At 43.6% G+C, this 24993-nt stretch overlaps 1 pseudogene; it reads right to left on the reverse strand.

Moving 5' to 3' along the window:
• Nucleotides 1-23328: 23328 nt before the first annotated feature.
• Nucleotides 23329-23459, reverse strand: LOC113833279 (annotated as a pseudogene).
• Between the last annotated feature and the right edge of the window lie 1534 nt (nucleotides 23460-24993).

A 24993-nucleotide genomic window follows, 5' to 3' on the forward strand; every position in this document is an offset into this window, starting at 1 on the left:
TCTCGGTGCTTATCATTGTCTCTCTCCCCCACTTTAGTTTACTTTATGCCATTCTAAATTAAAGAAAAATTAACATTCTAAATTATTAACATTCAATTTACCATCCAGCTTGCTATTGTGCCGTGCTGTCTTTAAATGCAAATATAAGAGCATTTGTTTAATTTACAGGAAGTATTCTCAAAGTTTTATATAAGCCATGCGTCTTTTTGTCTGTGTGTGTGTGTGTGTGTGTGTGTGTCTGTGTGTGTGTGTCTGTGTGTGTGCATGTGTCTGTCTGTGTGTGTGTGTGTGTCTGTGTGTGTCTGTGTCTGTGTGTGTCTGCGTCTGTGTGTGTGTCTGTGTGTGTCTGTGTGTGTGTCTGTGTGTCTGTGTGTGTCTGTGTCTGTGTGTGTCTGTGTCTGTGTGTGTGTGTGTGCGTCTGTGTGTGTGTGTGTGTGTGTGTGTGTGTGTGTGTGTGTTGCATTCCTAAGGGCATCTGCACGTATACATTTATTAGCAGTTGCACATAAATATATGGCTACATATGTGCACACATATGGAAGCCTGACCTCAGACATTGACCCTCATCTGTGCTATGAGCCTCCTTTGACACAGAGTTTCTTGTTGGCCTAATGCTCACCAGTTAGGCTGGACTGCCATTCTAGAGAGCTCCAGGGATCCTCCTGTCTCTACCTCTCCCAGTTCTAGGGAATCTAACTCAGGTCCCTGTGCTTGTCAAGCAAGCATTTAACCAATGGGGCCACCCTGATCCCCGTCACAAGTCTCATTCCAAATCCTATGCATGAAGGTTTCTTTTGTTTTCACCAAAATAATGGGAAAGCTATGCAAAATTAACCCAGACATTTTTCTTTTTTACTTTCCAAATCTGCACCCCCTACTAACGCTATCTTTGGCTTATTGAAGAGAGAAGAAAATCTGAACGCGACATGAGCTGCGGATTGCTCTGCCGTCTCCTTTCCTTTGGCACCACCACTGCCACTGTAACTCAATGGCCCGTCCTGAGAGGCAGCACACGAAGAAGACAGGCTACAGTATGGATCCTTGCTCACAGAGATTTCTTAGAATGACATGAGCATCTTTCTTTATTAGAAGAAAGCCCTGGACCACACAGAAAGCAGAGCTTGTAGGGACCATCAGTATTCCTCTTACCTCATGCATTTACCTAGGAACTTCTTTGGGTCTCCTTGTCCTCCAAAGCATTGTGGCTTCAGAATGCTTAGCTCACTGGGTGCAGTAGCTGCCCCTTGAGAACAGGGCTGCCAAGAAAGGGCACACTGCATATTCGTGGTCTCTCCACCCATGCCACTGCCCCATAGCATCTCACTCACAAACCTAAGATGATGTCATCTAGAATTTCCAGACAACAGTATCAGAACATTAAATCAAGCAAAGAACACTTTCAACAGTAGTGCTATGGGCTCAGGTTGCCCAACCAATAAATTGGCCCTGAGCTTGAGTTAAGAAATCATATGTTTGACTGATTCAGGTTCAATCTGAGTGAATCTATCAAAATAAGCACGTTTTCACAGTGTCAATTAAGGAAAGTATTTATTTCAGTTTCCAAAGTTGTAGACCATAAAAGACATCAAAACTGGTTATCTTTGAGACTGTCTGGATGGCTCTGTCACCTCTGGTTCCCTGACTTATGTGACAGAATGACCCAAAGAACTTTGACCTATTTGGGTGACCACTGGCTTCCAGTACACCTGTATCTCTCAGAGATGATGCACAAACGCTTCAAAAGCCGTCTTATTTCTAACTATGAAGCTGACAGACTATTGTCTACTTCACTGTAGGCCAAAGTCTTGCATGGCTGAAGACTGTTTAGGGGTTATGGCAAATACTTATGCACAAAGCTAAACTTCATTGTAACCGGTGGCTCTCCACTCAAAGAGAGTTAACATAGCTAATTATGACCTGACATATAAAAGCATAACAACTGAGACCTTGAAAAGCCTCCACTGCTGAAGTGGGGTGAGTCTCTGGCAAAGGAGTCTCACAGTCTGTCCATCGCCCCATGTGCATACTTACAGAGACAGGGTCTCACATGATCCAGCCTGCCATTGAGCCCCTCTGTATCAGTGACAGATACGCTGGAGTTCTGAGGCTGCAGGCATGAACCGTCAAGCCCAGCTAGGATTCAAGATTTCTAAAATCTAGACGCCTCAAAACAAGGATGACACATGACTTAACAAATAATTGGTCCTCAGACATAACCAGACAGTCACCAAAGACTCAGCACTTACTGAGTCATTCCATATAAGGTCCCCATGGCATATCAATAGAAATATTCAGGAATAATGTGTGCATGCTTACCCAGCTGCATCTTTCTCCCCAAGTACCACGGACAGCTGGGGGACACAAAACCTCACCCCTGGAAACACCTGTTGCACTTCTCAGAGGCACGGGACAGTAGGGTCCCAAGGTGGAAGTCCTGATGACTGCTTCCTCTCTCGCCCTTGTGCACTGACCCCAACTATGTTTACATGCAAGGTTAAACAGACCAGTTTGGACCTGCTTGCTACCTCTGGCAAGTCTCTCTTTCTGTGAACTATACTTTGCATGTGGCAGGGTACCAAAGGCTCCAGGCCTGAAGCAGAGTGAGTTTGTTCAGTAGGCAGGGCCAAGTCTGTGACAGGATAGAAAGGCACTGTCACAGCACTCTGTCTCCTGAACCCACCTGGGAGAAACTTCCCAGTGTCTCGTCAGATAAAGCGGGTCTCTGATGCTGAAGAGACCCGCTAAAGAGTAGCTGAGAGCAGAGAGCATAGTGACTACAGCCCTGCTGAGTTTGGTTCTGTGTTTTCCTAATGGGATGACCTGATTCCGTCCTGCAAGTTTCTATTTTCTTAAGGAAAATATTTCCTTTCTGCTGTGTAGAGAGATGGAAAAGTTTAACAACCATGACACAGTTTAACACTATGTTAAACACTATGGTCAACACAATGGCACAGCATAAAGACCACTGTAATTGTAATACAAGGTTCTGCCACCACGTGCCCATAACCATGCCAGGCTATAGTGAATCAAAGGATCCTAGATTCCATGCCTACCTAAAATAAACTCACAATTTAGTTGTCCAGACAGACCTAATACCTGACCAAATTTTATTTCTTATCAATATAGCATCTATTGCTAACAACAAGTGCACTTTATACTGTGAAATCGGTATTTCCTCACTCTCGTCTTACATGTGAGGTAATAAGGCACAAAGAACTTGAATAAACATCACACTGGGAAAGAAAAGGGCAGATTCAACCTAGGAAACCCATGAAGACTGAGTCCAGAGCTCAGGCTTCACCTTGGCATCGAGACTTGTCACTAAATGTATGCTCCAGATGACCACCCTCAGACTTACTTCTGAAAAGATCAATATGGAAGTTGATCCTGGCTTCTGTCTGAGTGTGCTCCTCTCAGAGCCTTATTATAGCTGTAGGCTAAGGCACTGTGATAGCCAAACATAGCCTCACTAACACGCTTTAACACGTTCCTCTCTGCATGTTCTCTGCCTCTGTCAGCTTGGTTGCAGTGTGCAGCTCCTTGGCTTGGCCTTCCTTCCTGTAACACTGAAGACAGGGTACCCTGACATCTACTGTAGATGACATCTCTAAGGATGTCCCAAAAGATGTGATATGAACAACAGCAGCTCAGCTATTCTATTCAGGGCTGGTTCTTTCAACTCAGAGTATTAGTAGAATATCTTATAGGGACACTGCTTTATCCTGTGTTCTTACTCAAGCCTTGGTCCATTGCATGGATCCTGTGAAATATAAGATGGACTCACGTGTGAAATAGAAACCAGCAGCCAGGCCTGGAGCAGAGGACTTGATGAGACAATAGGAAAGTCTGAACACAACAGTCACATGATTGGTAACAGATGGCCTGGGACTGGAGAGATGGCTAAGTGTTTCAGAGCGCTTGCTTGCTCATGCAGAGACCAAATCCAGGTCCCCAGCACACACATGGTGTCTCACAACCTCTGCAACTCCAGTGCCACGCAATCCAACACCCTCTTCTAGCCTCTGAGAATGCCAGATACGCATGTCGTGCATATACCTGCTTACAAACAAGTCATTCACACACACAAAATAAAATAAACCTTTAAAAGCAAAGAGAAAGTGCCAGTTGACCTAGTAAGAACACACTTCTGGAGCAGGCTGTGACAAAACTTGTTGTCTTTTGGCGACTTCTCCTAAAATGGACACGATCTTGACATGAGTGCCCCATTTCAGACTCCTCTGATGACTATCTTTATCCCAGCTCAGTCACACTTCGGAATGAATCACCGAGGCAATGTTCTAAGAACTTGCACAGCAATGCTGAAACCCCATAAAACTCCTGATATCAGAAAATAGGACACTTTTCTCCAAATGTCTTCATGAGGTTTGTTGTGAGTTTTCATTTACTGTTGAGATGCTGAAGACAGGCCTGTTCAATCAGGCTCTCAGAACACTTTAATGGGCCCTAACTCATGGGACTTCCCTATACTTGGGTCAATGCCATTCCCTTTCCTCTTAAAGTAGCTTGCCTTTTGGCCAAGTGTTACTTAGAACTGAACATCACAGGCGGGTAACCAAAATCCATCCCTTTCAGAGCATTTAGGTGACTCTCTAAGAGATAGGCAGCAGATGGGTGTTTGGCATCACAGAGGCCAGCATAGGTCAGATATCTTTCTGGAGAATGGTATAGATGCCAGATAGGCTGCGTGCTGGGATTTGGGGTGTTTGTGCCCTGAAAGAATAAGTATGAACTAAAACAGCACCCCCCTTTTTTGTCCCTTACTCTACACCTTACCTCTCCAGTTATATGGGTTGTAGCCTGTTTTTATCAAAGACCTAAATGCTAATATTCACATGTAAGTGAATGAATACCACATGGATCTCCTAGGGCCAGGGCTACCTCACTCAGGATGATTTTTATCCTATAACCTGTGAATTTCATTTTGCTATTTTTTTTATTTTTAATTCTTTAATTACTACTCATATTTACGTATCCATTCCCCCATTGCCTTGCGCTCCCATCCTCCCACGTTCCCCACCAACCCTCCAAACCCATCCCCCAACTCCTCCCCAGAGATAGCAAGGCCTTCCGCCAGGGACCTTCAAAGTCTGTCATATCGTTTGGGGAAGGGCCTAGGCCCTCCTTGCTGTATCTGGGCTGCAATAGGATCCCTCCATGGGGAATGGGCTCCCAAAGTCCATTTGTGCTCTAGGGATAAAGACTGGCTCCACTGTTAGAGGTCCCATAGACTGTCTTGGCCTCCTAACTGGCACCCACATTCAGAGGGCTTGGTTTGGTCCAATGCTGTTTCCCCAGCTTTATGACTAGGGTCTCCATGCTATCAGTAGGTCAGGTCAACTGTTTCTGTGGGTTTCTCCAGCATGGTCTTGGCTCCTTTGTTCATCCCTCCTCCCTCTCCACAACTGGATTCCAGTAGTGTGGTTCAGTGCTTAGCTGTGGGTGCCAGTTTCTGCTTAGAACAGCTACTGGATGAAGGCTCTAGGAACAGTAACCAAGATAGACACCAATCTTATTATTAAAACAGGCCCTTTTTTAGGATCTAGCAAAGAACAAGTGTGGTCCTGGGCGACAAGAAGACCAGCACTTCCATGAATCTCTAAACAAATTAAGATGCAGAAGGAGGGCAAGGAAGACACCCAGGACATAAAGCGCCACACAAGAACAAGGACTCTAGTGTGATCCCCTGAATTCAGGGGATCACAAAGCCAGGCAGGTGGTGATAGCTTGCAATCGCAGACCTTAAGAAGCAGCAAATCACAGATCCCTGGGACTCTCCGCCAAGCCAGTTCAACCTAATCAGGCATCCCAAGGTTCAGGTGATAAACACGTCTCAAAAAAATAGATGGGGGAATCTCCTAAGGAATAACAGCTGAGATAAACTCCTGACCTCTACACACATGCATGACGCATGCACAGCCACACATATGTGCATTTACCCACATAAACATGGAGAGAGAGAGAGAGAGAGAGAGAGAGAGAGAGAGAGAGAGAGAGAGAGAAGGCTGAAAATAGATTTGAATAGGGTGATCTCCTGATATGACCAGTGAGGACTTGTTTGACACACTAGCCTGTGTGTCTTTTCCCAGTGCCCGTTCTAATACTTGACATTCATTAGCCATACAAGGTGGGGTAGTTAACGCAGGGAGTCCAGTGGCACCTTTGGGGCTCAGGCCAGCTGAAGCCTCAACAGAACTCACCCATTGCCTTATAATTTGAGCAGTACCTTGGCAGACTTCTGGCTTTTCCTGCCACCGCTCCTCTCCTTCCGATCAGTTCTTGTGAATTCTGAAGACTTGTGTGCTTAAAGAGAGGTGGCCGCCCTGCAGGTCCACAGCCTCCCAAGGAATGTTTCCTGGAGCAGTGGGCTCCAGTTTACTCTGGCTGTCTCTTAAAATGGGTCCTGGTTTATATTCACTTTCTTATTTTCATTTTAAAACCTACCCTGTTACCATAAATAGCATAAGTTGCCCCGGACAACCCTTAACTTTGTGTGGCTGGAAAGCAATAAAAATTTCCCACACAGACAGGTTAGAGGCAGCAGAAAGTGCTTGCTTGCAGCACTGGAATCCAGTGTTTTGGTATCGGTGCTGTTGATGCTTGTTAGAAAACACTGTGGTATCATATTCCTCTTTATTGAGCGTTCTGTTTTCCCTCCTCAAACTTGATATGTTTCTAAGGATTCAGAAAAGATTAAAGCATTTATGTTCATTTGAATTTCAGTTGGGGGAGTATTAAAAGTGGAACCTCTCATCTGGGTGCATTTATGGGGGTTACACGTTCTCTTTCTCATCTCCAGAAGGAGAATTCCTAAAGAAAGGCAGACATCCGATTTTAGCCCCTTCGGTTTCAACTCTGTGGGAACAGTCAGCATCTGAAGGGACAGCATGCTCCATGCTGTCTTCTGGTGGGTACAGGATGAGCAAAGCACCTGCACTTTCTGATTTAGACTCAGAAGGCCCCCGGGGAGGCACCAGAGCTTAACAGGACATGGAACACAGTGGGAAGGCCCGCACCAAGGAAGCACACCCAGTTGGTCATGCAGGTGACATCAGTTATTTTATCCCCGAGTGCCACATTCCACTCTGGTTTTTACCTCGTTCTGGCCTCTGGCCTCCCTGCCTGCAGCCAGGTATCCCTGCTAATAGTCTTCCATTTTCGCTTTGTGGTATTTAACCATGTGTGACACTCCCAACCTCCCAACAATTCTTACCATGACATTCCCTGCACCTAAAGACTTCTAGAAAATTCCCAACAGACCCACAATCTGGGGGCTTTTCTGGGTGGTGTTCATTACACATTACTTCCTGTGGTTTATAACAAATGAAATATAGCATATTCAAACTCGAGACTTCTCTGGTCTATACCCATTTTAAGAGAGAATTCTATTCACTGTATACTTGCAGTTTATGATATCTGCATGTAGTATGTTTCTTTAAATTAAATTTTAGGAAGGAAAAACTTAAAGACAAACAAACACTGAATAGTACTCAAGAGTCGTGGACTGGGAATTCATTCCTATGCACCTGGGGAAAGTCTCTGCACTGTGTCATGGGACAAAGCACACTGGGAAATGACATGAAGGAAGTCTGCCCTGGTAACTCAGAAGTGCAAAGAGTCAGGTAAATTTAAATGCCTCTTTAGAGCAGTATCCAATTGCTGTGTACAATTTGGCTAATGAAGCAGGAATACTAAGCCCTTTCCAGATGGAGCTTGATCTTCTGAGGGGTGACTACGTGTATTCCCCTGTCTTGTCAATATTAAAGCAATGTCCAAAGAGAACCTGACCACATTCACCAGACAGGCTACAGGGAGGAGGACACTCAGACTGCCTGCATTGTACATGTAAATGGAGACGAGACACACCCAGCTGTCAGCTTGTCCTGGTCAGTACACACAGGGCCTGTGCCTCTGACAATGCCCAAGCTCCCATCCTTCCTATAGATTACTCTTATGTCTTCTGACATAGTGTGGTTGCCTCACCGACTTCTCTTTGCAACTGTGGCTCCTTCTGGGGTCTTTAACTGATGAGAGGGCTCAGTCTTCAGCCCGCTTCTTTGTCAGTGCTCTGCCCCTTTGGCATCTCCCTGTGTGTGAATGCTCATTTCTGCAGAAACTTCCTTAATTGCTGAATGCATAGGGTTAATATATATCATCTCCATTCCATGCGTCAGCATTCACGTCTAACTTCAGATATCTAGAAAGAATATTTTCTACTTTTTCTCCATACCTGTAGAATTTCCTCCAATTCATTGGGAGCATCCATTCAATAGCTCAAAGCCCAAACATAGAAGTTTTTTTATTTTTCCAATCTTTGAACTGCTGCCCGATGCCCATCCAATCCTTCCTAAAACTCCATTGCCTCCAGGTTCACTGTGTTATACAAATCTAATGTCTTGTCCACCTCTACCTCCCTCCTAGGAGCCACCCCACCTGTCTTCTGATAATCTTCCAGAACCTCTTGCCAGTCCTCCCTGCCTTCACCTGGAGGCTGTGAATAACCATTTTACAGATAGCAGCTGGTATTCTCTTAAATAGTGACGGTATCGAGTCACATTTCAGTCACTCTCTGTCACTCAGGATCAAACCAGACATCTGTAGAGAGGCTGGACTGTAGGTAGAGCTCGTTTGTTAACACCAAAAATGGAGCTGACATTGCAACCATTGAACTACTTTCAGAGTTTAAAAAGGAATCTTGGAATATTGGAGGAGTGTTGTTGTGGATACTTGAGAAATTAACAACTCAACTAATATTTCCAGTTGTTAGGAAAATACATCAATAGTTACATATTAGATTACCCAGAAATACAAGTGAGACCTCTGCTTTCGTGTCTGTTAAGTGAATTCCAGGTCTTTATAGAAGAGCAATTTGACCTCAATGGTGTTTAAATGGTTTTTAAATTTATTTTTAAGTTACAGAGACTATTGATATATATCACTGAGACAAAAGATGTCTTCTAGAGAAAATCATATTAATATGATTTGTTATATGGATAAAGCATTTGTTCACCTAACATCATTAACTAAATGTACTGTGGGGGATTAAGGATTTTCCCAGCAATCTTGTGATAATTGTTTCATGTTGACCTTCCCATTTATTTTCTTTTTAAAATAATGTTTTTATTCTTAGGCAGTTTCATACATTGACAGAATGTGACTTGACTTGATCATATCTACAGTACTACACTATTTCACTCCAGCTCCCTTAGCTCCCTCAGTCCCAGCCCCCTCACAACTTCATGTCCTCTCTTTAGTTTTGCTTTCATTATTAATAACTATCTGAGTCCAATTAATGCTGCTCATAAGCACATGACCATCCAATGGGGTGTAATTTGCCTATCAGTGGCCACACCCTCTCACTCAGTACAGCCAGGATTGTGAATAAGTCCTCTGAGGCCCCGCCCCATCCATGCTAGAATTTTAATTGGCTTCATCTTTGTTCCTCATCTAATTTTAATGAGACTAACCCAAGTGAAAGGACTCTTCAGATAGATTACCCAGTTCCAAGTGGTAAGCCCTAAACACATCTACATAAGAACAATAGTAAATGGGCTCAGTAGGTGAGGTGTGTGTGTGTGTGTGTGTGTGTGTGTGTGTGTGTGTGTGTGTGTGCACTTACACAACAATAATTATAGTAGAAGACATCATGACTTGAGATGGAATTTAGGGATGATAAATGAAGAGTTGGAGTGGGAAAAGGAGGAATAGAAATGATATAAAAATAGTGCCCATCCATAAAATGTTCAAAAAAGTAAAATATCCAGTTTTTAAGAACTAGGAATAAATATTGGAACCTTGTATTCTTTGTAACTTTTGACAGACAATACATCATTTTAGAAATACATCAGTGTATTTCTAAATATATGTGGCTGAGGTTGGAGCAGTTGCTTCCCAAGCCTTCAGCTCTAGATTTGGTCCCAGAAACACAGACACAGATGGGCACACATACACACAGTGAAGAGTGCAGTCTCTCACAGCATTGCTTGTGACAATGCCTGTGCCATTGATCCACCCTCCACCTCTGAAATGCTTTGCTCTTGCTCCTTTCCTCTCCGCTCACTTTCTGATCGCTGCATCTAGCTCTCACTAAATCACTCTCTTGCTGCCCTCTGTCTTTTCTCCACCTTAAGCATTATCTGAAGTTGTGTTACTGGTGGCTGTGCTCACGTCCCTTCTTCCATTAAGATGTAAACGTCTGAGGTAAAAGGACCTTTCCCAAGTTGTCCATCCATTTCTCCCTGTCTTCTTGAACTCTCCTTTCTAGTCTAAGACTGGTGATGTAAAAGATTATGGATGGAATGAGTAAATGTTTATAACTTCAAAAACACCTTAATGGATAGTAATAACACACATTATCTTCTATATCAGAAGAATCAGGTCCAAGGACAATCCTATAATAAGAAAATTGTCTGAAGCAGGCAAGGGAGAGCATCTTTTGTGGCCATAGATAGTTTAGGTAGTGTGCCTCTTTCATATCAAAGACCACTTGAAAATTGCCTGTATTGATCCACAAGGGAATTAATAAGAATTCAGTCCAGAAGCCTGCCAAGTATACCTGCTGCTATATATTTGGAAAGGCTGGCTGTGCTAGCACAGTCAGCAAGAGAAGCCTATTGCATATAAGTGAAGTCTTCCAGCTGGGAACTCTCCTGACATCTGCATCTACAGTTCAGTAAGGCACCAGGATAAAACCCGGCTGTGGGCTCAGCGACTGGCTTTGATGGAGTGTTGTAGCTGGCCAGCCCAGTATGAACCAGGCCATCTCCTTCACCTGGATGTATAGGTACAGAATGACGTCAGGCTTTTCCATGTAGTAGCCTTCTATGTGGGTTATAATTTGTATCATTTGTAATTTCTAGCAGAGACTCAAAAGTGTCCATGTGGCACTCTGGAAGGCATACCAATTGTCATTTATAAAAGACGGTGATTATGAGTTCCTTAAAAACTTTCTGAGATACAGCTCTGTATGTTTTGGCCGGAGGCTTCTGGTTATTACAACATCAATTTTCCAGGTGGCTTTTGACTCATTTGTGCTTTCCATTTCAGGTTTTTATTATCAGGTTTGCTGGTAATGTATCTTTGACGTCTAATTTTTCAATTTATGATGATTTAAAACATGCACATATAAAACTTTAGGATCTTGTTACTATTATGGCTATTCTTTTTTAAGTAATCCATCAACATATTTGCATCTACTGCCAGTATCTTATATCTTTTAAATATATTACTAGCATTACTATTACCATTTGTGTGTAGCAGTAGTAGGTAAATGCAGTACCCATGGAGGCCACTAGAAGGTGTCAGATCCCCTAGGGCTGGAGTTGCAACTGCCTGTGAGTTGCCCAAAGTGGGTGGTAGCAATTCAAAAGGAGCAGACATTCTGAACCCTGAAGGCTGCTTCCAGCACCCAGTCTCTCATCTCTCTGTAGGTGTCTTGAGGGCTAGCCAGATGGACAGAGGAACTAGAAGCCTGCATACAGCTAAATATTTTATTCAGTTTTTTAAAAGTTTTCATAAATTAATCTACCTTTATCAGTCATTTAATGTTCTACAAAATTGAGAGGTTTTCTGCTGGATAGAGAAATGATCAGTTTTCAAGGCAGAATTTGCTGCTGATCTCTCTGCAGATATCTGCTTCCTTCTTTGATGGGGAATGTCCTTCTGTGTTTATGTTTCTCTTATTGGTTGATGAATAAAACACTGATTGGCCAGTAGTCAGGCAGACAGCATAGGTAGGCTACCAAACCAGGAGAAGGCGGGGAAGAGGAAGGCAGAGAGAGAGGCCAGGAAGAGATGCCATGTTGCCCAAGGAGTAACATGCATCATGGTAATACACAGATTAATAAAATGGGGTAATAATTAAGACAGAGCTAGCCAATAAGAAGCTTAAGCCATTGGCCAAACATTTTATACTTAGTATAAGTCTTAGTGTGTTTATTTGGGGCAAAGAGGCTGTGGAACCAGGCGTGACAGTAACCTGCATCTTCACTTCTTCCCATTAGAAACAAATGGCAAACTAACAGACTTCAGTATGTTACCACGAAATACTTTGCAAATGAAATCACAACACTTTGTTTTGAAAGTAGACAAAGCAACAAAATCCCTCACAAAACAAAGTCAGTAAAGAACTTAATTCTTTGTTTCCATGGTCTGAAACATTGTAAAGACTGAATTAACTTCAATGTATCAGTTAGTCATTCCGGCATGTCCTCGGAGCTCATTCAGATGTATTGAGTTCTTTTGACAGGGCAAGCATTTTTTGGTAGGCTGCTTCTTTCTGTCCTGAAATCAATTTGATGGCAGGAAGGTACAAAATTGTGTCACTTTCTTCCTTCTTCCATAGCACTTTAATATTTCAGTCTGGTTCTCACCAATGGCCTGAACCATTGCACTCAGCCACAGCAGTGAGTTCTTATAGGCAAAAGCCATGTCATATCCAGAAGACAGTGAGTCACATGACCCTCCAGCTCCCTCCTTCCTCCCATCCTCCCCTCTGTGATGTCCCTGAGGTGTAATGGGCAGGGAGCTGATGAAGACGGTCCATCCACACTGAGCATACAGTTACTATTCACAGCACTTTGACTGGTTATGGGTCTCTGCACCAACCACCACTCTGTATTCAAAAGCTTTTCTAATTGAAGTTGAGAGCAGCACCAACCTATGAATACAAACATAAATATTTATAAGGCAGTTTGACAACATGACCACTTAGCAAAACATCGATAGGTTCTCCCACGGGGTCTATAGCTTCCCTAGAGATGTATTTTGACCATGTTACAATATCAACCATGTGGAGCAGGTCTCTCACCCCACCCTCTTCCCTGTCTTCTTACATAAGCCGTAATATACTCCTCTAAGTTGGTCTTGTCATTCTGGAAGTTCATTTGTCAAAATCACAGGAGCTTCATTCCCTGAAAACTCAGTTTGATTTAAATCTCTGCCCATGAGCAAATTTCCGGGGATTTAGTATGGCCAGCCCACTTAATATGCTTTATCACAATGTCTGCTTGTCATTGGGGATAAATTAAAAAGCTTATCCCTTCCTATTAAATTCCTCAGTGGAAATAATCACATTTATCTCATTGCGTCTATGCTGTTCTTACGGGCTATCCAGGGAGCCTGACACGTGGAAAACCATGTTCATGTCTTTAGCATGCATACGAATGTCCCTGGGCGGCACTGTCAGCTAGCCCCACAGACAGTTCAGCTGGAGTCCATCAAAGCCCATTCCTCTTCTCCACACTCCACACCATGACCGCTGTCACTTCTCCGTTTGCTCCTCGGGGGTCACCTGTCTCAGTGAGGACAGTTTCTTCATGTCCTGCTCCGGGCAGACATCTCGGAGGCCTTGCTCTTTCTTCATCACCACGGCTGCTTGTCTCCAATCATCACACTCAGTAATCTAAACAATCTATTCATTTGCCTACAGCTGTGACTCTGCACTTGTCCTCCTCCCCTGTCTCAGGGACAGCATGTCAGCGTCTTCCGGCCTGCTCCTACTCGGATTTTCTATACTCGGCTCCTCAGTTTCTATTTGTAGGCAAAGTGATCTGTTTTGTCTTGGGATTTTTTTTTCTGCATGTGTATTTATGTGATACGTGCATGCATGTGTATAGGAATGTTTGTATGTGTGTGTGTGTGTGTGTGTGTGTGTGTGTGTGTGTGTTTATATGTGTTTGGTTTGTACATGTGGCATATTCGTGTGTGTGTGTATGCATGTTGTGTGTGTAGTATATGCATGTGTGCATATGTGATGTGTACATGAATGTGTGAATGCATGCTTTGTGTGTGTGTGTGTGAATGTGTGTGAATGAGTGTGAATGTGTGTGAATGAGTGTGAATGTGTGTGAATGAGTGTGAATGTGTGTGTGAATGAGTGTGAATGTGTGTGTGAATGAGTGTGAATGTGTGTGAATGAGTGTGAATGTGTGTGTGAATGAGTGTGAATGTGTGTGGATGTGTGTGAATGAGTGTGTGAATGAGTGTGTGTGTGTGTGTGTGTGTGTGTGTGTGTGTGTGTGTAAGTCAAGGTTGATGCTGGGAATCACCTTTATCACTCTTAGAACTTCTGGATGCCAGAGCTCTCATATATGGCCAGTCTTGCTAGACATCATGCTCTGGGAATCCAAGCCATGCCCATCCAACATTTATGTGTGTTATGAGGGTCCAGACTCTGGACCAAATGCCTACACTGCAACCACTTTAACCACTGAGCAATCTCCCCAGTTCCCAAGGTGAACATTTTGAAAATGGCTTCTGGCCTGGTTAACTCTCTATCTCTTACTGCCTTCCTCTCCCTCTGAACTCTCTCCAGGAAGCCTTCCCTGATGGTTTAGAACTGTATGGTCTGCTTCCATGGTACATTGTATCTACCCTAAATATTCACTAAGAAAGCAACCCTGGAATTCCCTGGCGTGTTGGATTCTTTCCTGTAGGTTACTGCTCTGATGACAGACTTTGCATCTGAACACTGCATGCCCACACTGGGCATCAATATATGTTTGCAGGATGTCAATGCATGGTTCTTTGATATAGTATACACACAGCTTATCAATGAATTATTTACATAAATGCTATGGGGGGAAGCAGAACAAATATTATGATCTATCATATTGCTTAGCACTATCAAGCCTATTATTTGGATTCAAGTGGAAATAGGATTAGCCAGTCGATACTCACTTACATACACAGATAAATGCGCAACATGGCATACATTTGTTCTTAACTCTTTGAATTCTTCTTTATATTGTATGACTTAAAAGGAAACTATATAAATCAACAATTGTATACCCGTTACAATGGGAATACCACATACAAAGATGTAATTTTTCACAACACAGTATCAATGGGAGTAGAGCAATATGGGAGCAAGTTTTGGTACAACACTGAAATTAATTTTGTCTGTGTTCCAGGTGGATCGCCTAGCCTCTGCTCCACTCAGAACTGTGGTTATAAATGTGTGTGACTGTGTGACACCCATCTGGCTATGTATGTAGGTGCTGGGATCCAAACTCTAGTCTTCGTGATTAAATAGTAAACACCTGTAAGTACTGAATCACCTCTCCAGCCTTCATAGAAGAAACTTTCAGTACAAGAAACCATCATATCCAAAGCTGCACTCTCATAGCCAAGATAGCTGGTGTTATAATCCTAATTTCCATCTAAGCACTAAATTGCCCTCAAATATATGAAGTTCTTGTTATCCATGTTTTTCCAATAGATACAGTTTCACTGTGTATCTTTCAGACTTTATATCCAAGATTTCAAAAGCAAAGTCATGTTATATTGGTAACCAGTCACTTTCTATTTCAATTTCAGGCCTGCTTGACAAGACGGAATTCATGCCCAGTACTGTAGACCTGGTGCAAAGCCCATGGATGAGGAGGTCACGATGTACTTAGGGAACCCACTATTGTTACTTTTCTTAAAAACCACGTTGTTAAGCTGCCTTCTTCATATTTATGCCTAAACCAATGGATGATGTTGCTCTCAACCTGTGGGGGAGGAGCTTTTCTTCTTCAGTGGGCAGCCACTCAGCCCTAATGGGCATGTATGCCAGCCCCTACCCTCAAAGCTTGAGAGATATCTCTGGAGAGGAAACAGAAAGACTTAAGAGCCAGCAGATGGGCAGGACTGCTGGGAAACGCTGCAGTGTAGACATGGCATAACTGATACCCTCAGGAACTCAACTGTCTCAATCACTGCTCTACTGCAGTGAAGAGACACCATAGCATCTCACAAAAGAAGGCACTTGATTGACAGCTTGTTCTAGTCCCTCCGTTGTTGATGGTTCCCTTTGCTGCTTAGGCTTCCCTTTAGCTCCTTTTCACAAGTTGAAAACCTAGCTGAGTGGGGTCTTGCTCTGAAGACACTATTCCCTCCATTCCATTTTGAACCAGGTCTCTTTTTAAACTTTTCATATCACTGAGCAGAGGAGTCAGCTCCAACATTAGATTTCCTGGTGCTCTGTTTCTCCTCAAACTGAACATTTTGTGTTTCTCTTTGCCCTGCTTACTCCGTTTTATTGCAGATCTACATAAGAGCAACCACTAGTAACCAGAGCACACCGTCAACGCCAGGCTGCCATGAAATCTCCTCTGTCAATGTCATTAATCTAAACCTCTTCAATTTGGTCTCTGGAAGATTTTTAGAACAAGGGCAAAAAGCAGCCACCTTCTTTGCCAAAATATCACAAAAGCATTCTCTGCACCAGCTGCTAATATTCTCTACCCCTGAAGCCTCTTGAGCCAAGCCTGCATTGTCCACATGGCCCTACATCATCCATGCTGCTACTAGGATGGCCTATCAGGTCCCTCTCGGACTTCAGGTGTTCAATCACTTTTGTATTTTAAAATCCCAAAGTCTTCCAAATTCCTCAAAACAAAAATAAAATAAAATAAAATAAACCAGCATAGTCAGGCCTATCGCAGCAATACCCCAGTTCCTGACACCAACTTCTGTCTTAATTGTTGTTATTCTATTGAGAGGGAACATTACTATGACCGTGGCAACTCTTACAAAGGAAGCATTTAATTGGGGACTTGCTTATGGTTTTAGAGAGTCGGTCCATCATCGTCATCATGGTGGGAAATGGGCAGGCATGGCACTGGAACACACTGATCTGAAGGTGGCAGGCAGAGAGAGAGAGAGAGAGAGAGAGAGAGAGAGAGAGAGAGACAGACAGACAGACAGACAGAGAGAGACAGACAGACAGACAGACAGAGACAGAGACAGACAGACAGACAGACAGACAGACAGACAGACAGAGACACACACACACACAGAGAGAGAGAGAGAGAGAGAGAGAGAGAGAGAGAGAGAGAGAGAGAGTTCCATGCCTGGCATGGGCTTTTGAAACCTCAAATCCCACTCCCAGGGACACACCTCCTCCAACAAGGTCACACCCCCTAATTATTCCCAAACAGTTCCACTCCCTGGTGACTGAGCAATCAAATGACTTTATGGTGGCCATTCTCCTTCAAACTACCCCACTGACAGTAGCTTTCCCAAAATTGCACACGATTAAGACAGAAAAAACTTCAGGCATAGTGGGGAAATAGGGCAGGAGGCCCCACCCCAACTATGGGGCTCTTTGAAGTTTCTGTCTGCAGAACTTTCTGTTTGAAGTTTCCATTGGGGGTGTGGCCACTGGTAGGTTGTTTATGTTCCAGTGGATGTTCCCACACCCGTGTGCATACAGATGGCACCAAGGGGACACAGTGGGGTATTAAAAAGTCAGAGCACTAATGGAAATCAGAACAGGACATGGAGTTAGAAAGGGGGACTTGCTGCATGTTGGTGAGGTCTGCGAGTTGTGAGAGGCAGATGTGACTAAAATACCTCGTACGCATATATGAAATTCTCAAAGATAAATTAGAAATATTTAGGAAGAAAATAAAATCAAGAAAACAGATCTGGCGTCTGGTTAAATAAAATCCAGTATCTGAAAAGAAAGTCAGATTTCCAGGAAACTATTAAATACTTAATGTTGTTGTTTTTTTTTTTTAATGATAAAAACTTTTGCATGTTAGAATTTTCTCTATTTGAACTTTCCTGTGAATCCCAAGAAAAGCAATCAGTTTAGGAAAATCAAGATGATGATAGAAAAACCTTGTCTAGAGAGAAAAGCACATTTCTAGACAATGACTTTAAAAAATAATAAATTTGGAGTACTATAAAATTTATCTTCTAGGGGAAAGAAATTCTAAATGAAATTTCTAAAAGAATAATAGTTTTAAAAGACCAATATGCAAAAGACATACTGGGGATAAGACAACATAAAGAGATTAAAATAAAAGGATAAAAATATATCACATTTTTAACAAAGAGGAAACAGGTAGCATGTAATTCCCGATAAAAAGAATTTGTGGCAAATAGAAAAATGACCCCCCTCCCGAAGATTTTCCTGTACCAATCATGAAGAGCACTGGAATGAGGACCTCTTGTGGCCAGACGGACCACAGCTTTGTCTGCTTACAGATTTGAGAAGAGGATTCTGGGATACCTGTATCAGACTATGTATCTTCACAGAAGGGAAGCATTATCTTCAGAGTACATGACAGGAAAGTGACGAAAGCAAAGCTCTGCTTGCTTAAACCCAACAGTAAAATGCCCCATCAGGAGGATATGCCTCCCGCTCAGGTTTCTGTTCCCCCAACCCCCTCTCCTTCCCCATCGTCTCTCATTGTCCCCTCCCCTCCTTTTGTCCCTCATACACTCTCTGGATCTTCCTGGACTTTCTGTGTGGCCACAAGCCTTGGTATAAACCCTCTAGGACCTATAAATGATAAAAATATTTATGCTCTCTATGGTAAACTGAATGAGAATGGCACCATGGGCTGTTTAGAAGACTTGGTGCCCTGTTAGTGGAACTATTTGGGAAGGATTGGGAAATGTGGCATTGTTGGAGGAGGTGTATCACTGAGGGTGGGTTTTTGAGGTTTGAAAACTCCAGACCACCAGGCCCAGCCCCCCTCTCTCTGCCTGTTGACTGCAGGCTGTAGCCCCCTGCCCTGATAATAATGGACTAACTCTCTGAAGCTTTAAGCAAGCGCCTAATAAAATGTTTTCTTCCATAAGTGGCCTTGGTCATGACATCTCCTCACAGCAACCCAGCAGCTACTAAGACACTCTCGTTAAGAGAGTGATAATGAACATAGCCAATAAATCCTGCGCTGTCTAAAAGCTGAGAAGAGAGGAGGGGTGGAGGGATGGGTCCCCAGAACCAACATGGTGGAATGGAAGAAGAGGCTCCTGAAAGTTGTCCTCTGAACTTCACATGCATGCGTGCCAAGACATGTCCACACACACATACACATATGCACACACGCGCGCGCGCGCGCACACACACACACACACACATGCATATACACACATACACATGCACACGCACTCACACGCACACACACGCATTCACACGCATGAGCACACGCACACACACACACACGCATATACACACACGCACACACATGCGCACACCCACACACATGCACACACAAGTACACATACACACACATATAAAATCACTCCACCTTGTAAAGCCAGCTACATTATTTATGCATGGAACTTTGATGCATTTATGAAAACTATCGTGTGTCCTCACTGGTCACCTTCTCAAGTATGTATCTTCTGAGAGGTTGGGACTTAGGCCTTCTTCATTTCCCGTGGAAATTCCAGTCATAGGTGACATTTCACTGGGTGTTTTGCTCACTGCATAAATAAAAAAAATTGGCCAACAGTCGAGTGTTTTTCACTGAATTACATTCAGCTGCATGCTGTCATTAATCTTTTCTTCTCTTGCTCTTATTTTATGGAGTTGCCTGGTGAGGGGACATTGTTTTGGCCATTGGGGGCTTTGCTATTTTGTTAGCTAAATTTGGGTTTGTTTCTGCTTCATCATCACATCAGTCCTGGTTCCAGAGGCTCTGTTGCAAAATTAGCTTTGCCTGCCCCCTTGTGGCTGCCTGGGGATTCTGGCACAAGTAACTTTGTTAGTTTTCAATTTTTTAAAATTATGTTTTCTCTTTGTTCTTTGAAAAGTTTATACATCTATAAAATGTATTTTGCTAATACTTACACTAGCACCTCTTCTAATTCCACCCAGAGTCTCTCCACACAGTATACTTTGCCCTACTTCATGGCCTCTTCTTTTAAATGGAGGAGGTCCAATTGGTGCTGCCTACATGAGCATGAGCATGAGCCTATGATTGTGGAAGGTAGGCAAATTAGAAGGGGCCTGAATAAAACCTACTGTCACCTAACCCGTAACCCTAACCCTGACCCTGACACTCACCCTAACCCTAACCCCAACCCTAACCCTAACACCAAACCCTAACCCCAACCCTAACCCTAACCCTAACCCCAACCCTAACCCTAACCCTAACCCTAACCCTAGCCCTAACCCCAAACCTAACCCTAGCCCTAACCCCATCCCTAACCCTAACCCTAACCCTAACCCTAACCCTAACCCCCTAACCCTAACCCTAACCCTAACCCCAACCCCAACCCTAACCCTAACCCTAACCCCCTAACCCCCTAATCCTAACCCTAACCCCAACCCCAACCCCAACCCTAACCCTAACCCTAACCCCCTAACCCCCTAATCCTAACCCTAACCCCAACCCCAACCCCAACCCTAACCCTAACCCTAACCCCCTAACCCCCTAATCCTAACCCTAACCCCAACCCCAACCCCAACCCTAACCCTAACCCTAACCCCCTAACCCCCTAATCCTAACCCTAACCCCAACCCCAACCCCAACCCTAACCCTAACCCTAACCCTAACCAAAACCATAACCATAACCCTAACCCCAACCCTAACCCTAGCCAGCAACTGCCAATAAGAGCTCAGCTAAAGTTAGGGCTCATGGCATGGGACCCAGCAAGTCGTTACCCCAACCATGCTTGAATGTTGACTGGCTTGCTCTTGATCAGGTCTTACACAAGCAACCATAGCTGCTGTAGGGTTATTAATTCAATGACCCTGGCATACCAAAACAGCATTGTTTCTTGGCACTTCCCTTGAACCTCTGGCTCTTATGATTTCCCTAGCCCCTCTTCTATGATAACCCACCAACCTTGGGAGGAGGTTAATTTAGAGGTCCCATTTAGCACTGAGGTCCCATTTAGCACTTGATGAAACTATGACAAGATGTGTTTTACTTACCAAGCTCTGACCCAGTTCTTTCATTGTATGTGAAGCATCACATACAATGGGTTATTTTGATTTTATTTTTGTTTGCTTGTTTGTTTTGTGTTAAGGCACACTTGTCTGAAATTTTATACTAAATATTCTCTACCTCTATGATGAGAAACATTTAAATGTCTCTTTAATTTTTTCATTAAAAATAAGAAAACAATTAATTGCAGGCACTGAGCTTTGGGAAAAGCCACTCTCTTCGGGCCACTCCACTGTTGCTGCAAAGAAATTAAAAGCCTTATACTATCTTCAGTGACATGCAGGTGACCTCTTGCTGCAGGTCAAAACCCAGCTGTGGGACTCTAGTGTCTGAAAAGGAAGGCTGGCCTTGAGTCCACTGTAACAAACATAGCAAAGACAAGGATGAAATGGACGTAGCTAGCACCCCTGACGAGCCCCAAAGCATAGTCACCAGGATCACCAGTATGTGTTCACTGCCTCACCTGAGGCCAAGTCAGAGCTCCAAGCTGTACCACATGCTCCTAGGCAGGTGGTCCATGCACTCAGTCACCATTGTAGTTGGCAAGAGCTTATGGGCAACTGAACTGGTTTCCATCACTACTGGCAGAGACCAGTCAGTGAAACTTCATCAAGTACATTTGTTTTGTGCTTGGCTGGGGAGGTACAGTGGGGTCCTGTCTGGAAGGTGGCTCAGAAGTTCAATCTCATGTCTCCTCCAGGCAAAGAAGTGCTTCTGTAGGATGGCAGAGAGAGCTGTACAGTCAAGGTCTGCATTCCACCAGAACAATCTCTGATTCCCACTGCAGGCTCCCTCAACAGTCTGTAGCTTGGGAGTTCAGACAAAGACCACGGATCCAGGTCAGCATTTGGGAAGGCACAGGGGGAGAAAAACAATAAATTAAATCAAAGGGTGAGAAACATCATAGTAGGATAGGTGGAGTCATTCATTCCCAAGTTTCGTCCAAGCCCTGGGCTTGATCCAAAAACTTTGTGGTTGAGGTAGCTCAAAAGACTCTTTTAACAATGACCTTTAGAATGTCCTATAAAATGAGCATTACAACAAGTTCTAAGACAGAAGGTAATAACAGGGCATAACACAGAAGAAACAATGTAGCAGTTTAAATAACTTCTGTATAGTATAGAAATTTGGATATGAGATAATTCTCTCTAAAACTGTCACCCACCTACTTTCTGACACGTAAACCAGATGAAAATTTTAAATCATGTAATATAAAAGAAGCATAAGACATCCCATTTAAAAGGACTCTCAATAGTTTCACCCTGATCTTCTTTTGGTAAAATAAAAATCCAAGGATGCTCTCCCCTCTGTAGAGACTCTAAGCCAATAGCCACAAAGGTTTTCCTGAGAATTTTTCTTTTTTATGTTATACATGACAAGGAATCATTTTCCTCTTATGGAAATGAAAGGAAACACAGAGGGAAAGGTAGGGATACAGGATGAATATTACTAAGAATACTTGAAAAAGCCTTTGGGAATTATATTTTGTTCACTTAAAATTAGATCTATGTCTATGAGTATGTATATTGTATATATAATGTAAATATACTATATATTTATTATATAATTTAATTATTACATCTAATGTATTATGTATTATCAATATATTAATTGATAGATATTATAAATTCTTATGTAATATGAGTATTACATGAATATATAATATAAACATATAACATATTTAATATAAATTACACCACTTGAGGAGCCAATGCTCCCACAAACCATAGACTATCTAACAAAACCCCCCAGATCAAGCATGGAAGACCTGCTTTATGAGTTGTTGGTCAGAGGAGTCCAAGAGACCCCTCAAAACAACATAAACTATTGACGTCACCCTTGATGCCTTCCAGTAAAAGAAGGTAAGACCCCATTGCTAAAGATATGGCATATTTTGGAAACAATACTTGGGAGAATCAATCTGCATCTGAATTAGAAGCACCCTCCCTGACTGATGGAGGAATGTTCTCCTGTATATGTTTTTCTTATTGGTTGGTGAATAAAACACTGATTGGCTAGTAGCCAGGCAGGAAGTATAGGCGGGGCTACCAGACCAGGAGAATTCAGGGGAGAGGAAGGCAGAAAGAAGCCACCAGAGAGACACCATGTAGTTGCTGAAGGAGTAACATGTTGGAACCTCCAGCAAGATAAGATCACGTGGAAATACTTAAATTAATAGAAATGGGTTAATGATTAAGAGGGAGCTAGTCAGTAAGAAGCCTGAGCTATTGATCAAATAGTTTCTAATTAATATTAGCCTCTGGATATTTACTTGGGGCTCAAGGGTTGTGGGACCAGGTGGAAAAGAAACCCCAAGTACACCTGACACCTAGCTGTAGTACCTGAAGGAGACATGTAAGCTGCCATGGAGCTATGTAGATATAATCAATACCTATGAGCAACAACAATGAAAAGAACAGTAAGATATTCTGAAAGGTATAATAGTCGCGCTTACATACTGGGGGAAACGAACACCCACCTAATTGCAAGTAAGGTTTGTTCAGTAGGAGGGAATTCATACCTGACATTGTAAACTCAGCAAACTACCCATGGCGAGTGAGCTCATGCAACCTAGAGAGAACCTACTACTGACATTTTCCTAAACCAGTATAATCCTTTGTATTTAATGGGGAGAGTGCAAACTCCACCACCACAAATTATGTAGTGGAGTAAAATTGCAAGGACCAGTGCACCCCAAGTGCAATGGGTTAGCCTCATCCTGAGAAAACATGATCATGGTGTTTCCCCTGCCAGGTAAGGATGCAAACAAGTTTATATTTATCCTTCTATCTGTAGGAAAGTGTAGCTCTCACCCCTCATATCAATGCTCTAGAGGAACAGAACTGAGTGTGTGTGTGTGTGTGTGTGTGTGTGTGTGTGTGTGTGTGTGTGTGTGTGTGATTTAATTATTAGAAAGACTGTGGTCCAGCAAGTCCAACAATGGCTATCTAACAATAGAAACAGAACATCTAAGAATTCAGAAGTCTTCAGTCCATGAGGCTGGCTGTCTTGGCTGGTCTTCAGTATATACCATAATCCCAAAGAAGTAGGTTCTAATGGCAGTGAAGAAATAGAGAGTCACCAGCTAGAGTGAGGGCAAGCAGGCAAAGGGAGAGAGAGCTTCCTCCTTCTATGTCCTTTATATGGCCGCCACCAGAAGGTGTGGCCCAGATTAAAGGTGGGTCTTCCAACCTTAAAAGATCAGGACTAAAAGTGAGTCTTCAAGTGATTTAATGAAGAAAAAAATCCTCACAGATGTGCCCAGCTTGGGTTTTAGTTAATTCCAGATGCGCTCAAGTTGACAACCAAGAATAACCATCACAAGTCCACCCCTGTTAACTTGACACACAATCAGAACTCCTTATATAATGTTTAACTTCCCAGTGAAAACAATAACCAGGGCATTGCAGGCTCTGCGGGTCTAGCACAGCTCTACCCTAGGTCCTTAGACTTGGGGTGAGAAGAATTCACCCATGAGCCTGCCTGGCACCTCTGGCACCAGGCTGTCTGGCACCCTTATGATCTCATCAGAATCATCTCACCAGCCCAGATTTCCAGATAAAAGACTTTTGTTGGAAGCTCCACACTGTGGCCCAGAAGAGAAGACAGGAGCCTTCACAGCCCCAGGAAGACTGAGCAGGAGACAAAGATCCACATGGCAGTCCTGAGCTGTCTGCCCTGGGCCTGGAAGAGAAAGCACAGACCCACCCAGTGCCTGACCCGCTCTATTACGGTGGGCACATATATAGTGCGGTCTGAGAGAGAAAGAGAGGGGACGGGGCTCACGTCCTGTGGAGAGGCAAATCCAAACAGGTGAAGGCAGTGAGGAGCAGGCTGAGGTGGGAGGCCTTCTTGCCACCTGGAGCCAGGTGCTGCTCGGGTCTGAGCTGATGCCAGGGGGCATGTCTGCACCTGCGGCCCTGTTGAAACTGTGGTCTGTGTTGATGTCCTTGGTTCCCATTACCACTGGACGCAGTGAGGACAGGGCTGCGCAGAGTGGGCTCCAGCCCTCACTGGCTGCAGCACTAGGGAGAGCTGGGCCTAACCATCACTGGCTGCAGCACTAAGAATGCTAGCTGGCAGGTACTGCACCTCACCTGGGCAGCATGACACAGCTGACCCCATTGGCAGGGGAGTGCGCAGGCTGGCCCTAAGGGCACCAGAGTGGGGAGGCTGGTCTTGCTCCCCGGTGTCTGCTATGTTGTGGTGAGATCAAGGGAAAGACGCTCCCCACACACTTGGCAGGTGGGAGAGCTGACCTAGCCCCTCACCAACTGCGTTACTAGGGTTAGCAGG

Source organism: Cricetulus griseus, assembly GCF_003668045.3.
Source record: "Cricetulus griseus strain 17A/GY chromosome 1 unlocalized genomic scaffold, alternate assembly CriGri-PICRH-1.0 chr1_1, whole genome shotgun sequence".
Classification (NCBI taxonomy): domain Eukaryota; kingdom Metazoa; phylum Chordata; class Mammalia; order Rodentia; family Cricetidae; genus Cricetulus; species Cricetulus griseus.